Genomic DNA, 6,506 nt, shown 5'->3' on the forward strand with positions numbered 1-6,506 from the left:
GTTCTTCTGCCAGTACCAAGCTGTTTTGATTACTGTGGCTTTGTAGTAGAGTTTGAAATTTGGTATTGATATTCCTCCAGCACTGTTCTTTCTGTTAAGGATCGTTTTTGCTATTCGGGGTGCTACCAGTACGACTATGTTTATTGCAGCATTATTTACCATAGCTAAGATATAGAACCAACCCAGATGCCCTCAGTAGATGAATGGATCAAAAAAATGTGGTATATATACACAATGGAATGCTATGTCTCCATCAGAAAGAATGACATTGCCCTCATTTGTTAAGAAATGGAAAGACTTGGAAAAAATTATATTAAGTGAAGTAAACCAGGCCCAAAGAAACATAGGTCCCATGGTTTCCCTTATTTGCAATAACTAGTATATGTCCGAGTCAAGCAGAAAAGGCCAGAGAAGTTGTTGTTAGGGGAATGAACCCCAAGATAAACTACTCAAATGTTTTTTTCTTTCATACAATTGTTTCTAACATATTTATAAGATGATTTCTATATTGCTTTGCATGTCCCTCCCCCATGGTATAACCCCTGCTTTCACTGTATTTGATGTTGGTATAATTTGTGGAGGGGAAAGGCAAAAACAAATTGTTTAAATAGGGATACAGGTGGACCCATTGCAACAATGAGATGTACAAGTCATTATGTCGAAAAACTAACTTTACAACTTTGGTGCGGGGGGTCGGATTGGGAGGGGGGAGGGGGAAGTATGAGAAGAGATGGGAAGGGGAAACAAAGAGGAGGCAACAATGCTTGATAATAAATGTACTCGTTATCTTGCCCATGTAATTGTAACTCCTCTGTATGGTATTCTCACAATAAAAAAAAAAAAGAGTCTCACAGGCTGGCTTTGAACTGCAATCCTCAGATCTCAGCCTCTTGAGTAGTTAGAATGACAGATGTGAGCCACCAGTGCCCAGGTTTACAGCCACTTTTAGAAAGATTTCCAAACACATATAAACAAGCATAAATTCAAAAGAGTACCTAATTTTGTTAACCCAAAACGATATAGCTATATGTCATTCTTGATGCACCTCCAATAATTTTATTGGAATTTTAACTTTTGGAAAGATTATCTGTCAACTCTATATCCCAGTCTCTCAGGTATAGTTTCTCTATAAGGATTTGCCATATGACTGAATAAAATAATGAAAAGAAGTCCTCATAATAGTAGCTTGAAATGGGTACCATTATTTTTAAGTCACCTTATTTGTATAGAAAATTCAGTGTCTTTGTTTAGTAAATTATTCATACTTACTAATTTACCAAGATCTAACATTCAAAGCCTCTCTGATTTCATTTAAAATATAAAGTGAAATGACTATTACATTGCTATTTTACCAAAGAATCAAGCCCATTACCCCCGTGTTTAAGTTCATTTCTATTTTGTATGGTAGTAATTCTGCATTCTAGAGTCCTTACTGAATTGAAGAGCAAATATATACATATGCTCAGCTGTGCCAGGGGGCACAAATTCCGTTTTGATTTACTCATGTGCAACTCCTATTAACACTGAGAGGAATTCAGGGCAAAGTTTAGTTTATTTTTCGAGAAGGATCATGTTGTTACATATACCCAGTAACACATGAAGTCTTTTAGACTATAAAATCAATGATGTGCAGCCACACACATTTAGAGCACTCATTTAGCTTTTCATTCACTAAGTGCCTCAATAGTCTGACTCATTCTGTATGGCAAATATCTTTACAGGAAGGAAAGAAGTAAATTTCTAGAGAAAAAAGAGACAAAAGGTGAATTTTGGGGGTTGTTAAAATATGAATGCAGAATTATGGAAAAATTACAAAATTTAAGAGAGTTATTGAAACATGGAGAAATGTACCATATATTAATTTACTTTAAATATATAAAAATATACAAGCCAGTGTCAGTAGCTCATGCCTGTAATCATAGCTACTCAAGAGGATCTAAGGATCAAGGTTCGAAGCCAGCCTGGACAGAAAAGCCTGTGAGACTTGCATCTCCAATTAACTACCAAAAAAAAAACAAACAAACAACAAAAAACTGGAAGTGGATCTCCTTCTCAAGTGGTAGAGCACTACCCTTAAGCAAAATATTCAGAGATAGCGCCCAGTCCTGATTCAAGCCCAGGTCTGGCACACACACACACACACACACACACACACACACACACACACACATGCACGCACATACACACACACATCTTAAAATGATCATATTTGAGAATTGCTCTTTAGTCAGGTCAAATAAGTCGTCTACTTGCTCTGAACATGGAGAAATTGAAAGAAGGGCACCAAAGTACAGGTGTTATGCTACTGTAAAGGGATGTGGAGCAGGAAAGGAAGTAACATGAAGTTTTCCTTTAGTTATAATGCTTCAGAGAAACTAGTCTTGTATTCTTCGAAAACTGAAGGTTGGTGGTAACAGCTTTAGACGGTCCATACTCTTCAAAGTCTCTCTTGGAGCACAAAATCAATCTAGACAGTCACAAGAAGATTGACAAACTGCCTACATTATTGACTATGAATTATGAGCACCCTAAAGGAATGTTTTCTGCATCTGATGAACTGATTAATGGGTAGAGAGAGATTGTGCTTATGTCCTGCTGTTAAATGAAAAAAATAATGAATCTTTTACAGATTCCAGCTTAATCATCTCAATGCTTATTATGAACATGGAGAAGCAATGTCAGTCTGTTTATCTGAATGTTTGGTTCCTTCTACCCCAATTCATGCAATGAGAAATGATTTGTCACACCATGTTCTTAAGAGGTAGAATTTTGGGGAGAAGAATGTGTTATGAGGGCTCCACTTATATGATCCTGTGATAAAGGGGGTTAGGGGCTGAAGAAGCTTGGTCATTGCTTCAGCCATGTGAGAACACAGAAAAGGTGTTATCTATGAGGAACAGGCACTTCCTAGAAATGGAACTTACTAACATCCTCACATAGAACTTTCCAACCTCAATTAATCAGTCTAAGATACTTATTATACATCCTGCATGACACATGAAAGGAAAGTAAGACTTTTTTCTTTCAAAATGACTGCTCTAAGCTTCCACATTTCTAAAAGTACTTTTAAACATTAAATAAGTTGATGTGGGATTATCAATGTAATTTATGAACAATTGTATCTTGTACTATAGCACTGTTAAATAACAAGATTTTTACTATGTCTAAATTTGAACCTCAGTGAAACTAAAAATAAGGAATGCCCACACTATATCCTTACCTAGAACTAAGATAGAATTGATGATTTTTGAATCAAGATTTCTAAATATAGACTGTTTATATATACACAGTATATAATGTTAATATATAATGTTGGTTGACTTACCAATATATGGAGCCTTGAAAATGAACATGCCAAATCAGTACAGATAGGCTAAGTTACACACCACTTTGACATTAAATATTGCAACAGAAGATATTCAAAAGCTAAATATGTCTATATTCCAATAGAGAACTTTTTAAAGGTATTGACAAGACATTCTCACTGAACCACAGAGTTTAAGATACAGAGCTGAAAAGACCTACATAAATGAGCAATGAATCCTAGGCTAAAATAAATATCAAAGTTACATACTTGTTCTAAAACTAGTTAAATTCAATAACAGTAATAGATTCAATTACAATAAGATACATATTAAAGGGAAATAAATGAGCTAATTTGGGTAGGAAACAATTGGTAGAGTGAAGATAATCAGGATCAAAAGCAGAAAGCAGAAATCTTCAGTTTCCTTTATTGTGAGTAAATTTCAGAGTAAAAAGATGACTTAAAAAGCATAAAAAGTAAAGGCATTGGCAACAATAACACAGAGAGCTAATTACTCATGTTATAGTCTTAAATTTTCACCCAAATTCCAAACACTGAAACCTGATCATCAATGTGCTAATCTTAAAAGGAGAGCCTTCAGAGTCCTTCCTGTTAGGATGAGTGCCTTTGTAAAAGAAATTTGAGGAAATGGTCTTTTCTCTTCCCTCTTTTCCCTTCCTATATATGAGGACAAAGCCCTTCTTTCTTCCAGATGCTGCAGCAGCTAGGAACCACTTGGAAGACATGAGAAGCCCTTGGGAAAAGTGGAATATGTCAAATGCCTTCATCTTGGATGCTACATTTTCTACCACTACATACATAGCCTGTGGTCTGTTGTTAAAGCAACAGAAAGTAAGATATACACTCGACACAACTTTGAGTATTTTACATATATTAGTTCACTTTGTCCTTGCAACAGCCTTATGAAAGTAATACCAACATGTTTCCTATCACAAATGTGTTAAAACACACGTGGAGACAACAGGGAATTGCCCTGCTAGTGGGTTTCAGAGTTGGCTCTATCCAGTAGTACATGTCACAATCAGCACTCTCCAGAGAACTTCGCCTGCCTGTCTTTGGAAGCCAGAACAAAAGAGGGTATTAATTCAAATTGTAATTCAAGATACCAAAATATGGCAAATGTTCGAGTTTCTAAAGAGAAGGAAACTGTGTTAAACAATGCTGAATTATTTCATTAAAAACAAGTCGTTTAAATAGGGATACAGGTGGACCCATTGCAACAATGAGAAGTACAAGTCGTCATGTCGAAAACGAACTTTACAACTTTGGTGGGGGGGGGGAGGACTAAGTGGGGGGGGGGTGGGGGGAGGATGGGAAGGGATGGGAAGGGGAAACAAAGGAGGAGGCTACAATGCTTGATAAGAAATGTACTCATTATCTTGCCCATGCAATTGTAACCCCTCTGTACAGTATTTTCACAATAAAAAAATAAAAATTAAAAAAATACTTGGAAAAGAAAATGTTGACCATGTCCAGTATTGTTTCCTCACAAATGAATTATGAGTTTTTTTCTTTATGGTTGCTTTAACTGAAATAGCATGAATGTACCATAATTATGTTGATTCTTGATAGCAGTAGCTCTTTATGTAGTATTAAAAATTACAGAAATTTTTAGTCTTAAGTGAAAATAATGATTTGAGTAGATTCATATATAGATAGGTTGCCTCAAAAGTAATTATAAGTTAATCAGTTAAAAACAAATGGATGTCTCTAGTAATGCATGCAAAGTTCTGTATCTGAATTAAAATTATACATCAATAATGTATAGAATGGGAAAGAATGAGTAGGAATTTATGCTTATGAAAGTGGTAAAGAGTTTACTTAACTAAATTTTAAGTGACTTAAAGAATAATATTTTCAATCCCAGAGAGTGCTATAAAAAGACAATGTAGAAAACAGAGGAGCTAATAGATTTCATGGTCTTGAAAATCAGATTAAAAAGCTTGTGTTCCATCTCAGTGACAAATAGTAAACCAGGACAAGCTAGATGGTAAACATTTTGACATTTAATGATCTCTGAAGTTTATTAGAACAGATATTGGGGTGTGTGTTGCAGACTGACAGAATGAGAATAGATTTCTTTTGAAAAACAACAATATTACGAACTAATTAATATATTATGATGATTACTCTGTTAAGATGAAACAAAAAGTGGAGAAGTATGGAAGCAAAGAAACAAAAGACATAAAGAAGCAGAACAGAAACAATAGCTACCTGAATGAGGATACTGTAAAATGGGGGATATCCCTAGCCATTCAGAAGGATCATCCAGAGGATAAAGGTTTGACACAAACTCAGACAGAAAATTCTATGAGACTCTACCTCCAAAATAACCAGAAGACTGCTGGAAGGGCGGTGTGGCTAAAGTGGTAGAGTGCAAGATGAACAAATATTAACTAATTTTACAGGCAAAATAAATTGCCAATTAAGAAAAGCAGTGAAATACCAAATTGCGGCTTCACTACATTTTAAAGTAAATACAATATTTGGTGATACTATCAAGACAATTTAAAACACCACACAAAAGAGATTTAACCTGAGCTATGATTTATTCACAACACAATTTCAAATTTTAAAGAAACTTTACAAATAGTGTAATCGACTTTCTTTAAAGGAATCCTGTTTGTAACAGACTTCTTCAATTCTTCCCATGATGAGGCATTTCCTATTTTACACAGCATTCATCCTACACATCAGTTTAGGTTCCTTGGCGGACCCAAATCTTAACTACCTATCATGCTCTTCATCTAAGGAATGATAACCTCCAATATGTATGGGCTAAGTTTAACCAGCAAGTAATTTGAATATCAGTCAAACTAGTGCATATCAACTGAATATCAGCCTGCTTCAAAGTATGGGTGCATTGCACTCTTAGAGTGCTGAGTTTCAATGGTACATATTTCTATTTTATCTTTATTGTCATGAACAGTCCCTCTCTTTAGCTCCTGCTGTGCACTTTTGGAGGGTCTTCCATATGGTTGCTGTTAAGTATTTTGGCATTTTCCCAACTGTTACAATTGGGTCAGTGGGGGGGATGCAGTAGAAGCAATAAAAATAAGGGTGAATGCAGCAGGGAGGAGTGCAATTCCTGCACACATAACAGCTTATTGCCTCTCATGCACTCGAGCACAGCTCTATGCCATTCATTACAACAGGCTGCCAGGGCAAGATGCCTTTTTTT

The sequence above is a fragment of the Dipodomys spectabilis genome, unplaced genomic scaffold (genome assembly GCF_019054845.1).
Source record: "Dipodomys spectabilis isolate Male_0828 unplaced genomic scaffold, ASM1905484v1 ptg000032l, whole genome shotgun sequence".
NCBI lineage: Eukaryota > Metazoa > Chordata > Mammalia > Rodentia > Heteromyidae > Dipodomys > Dipodomys spectabilis.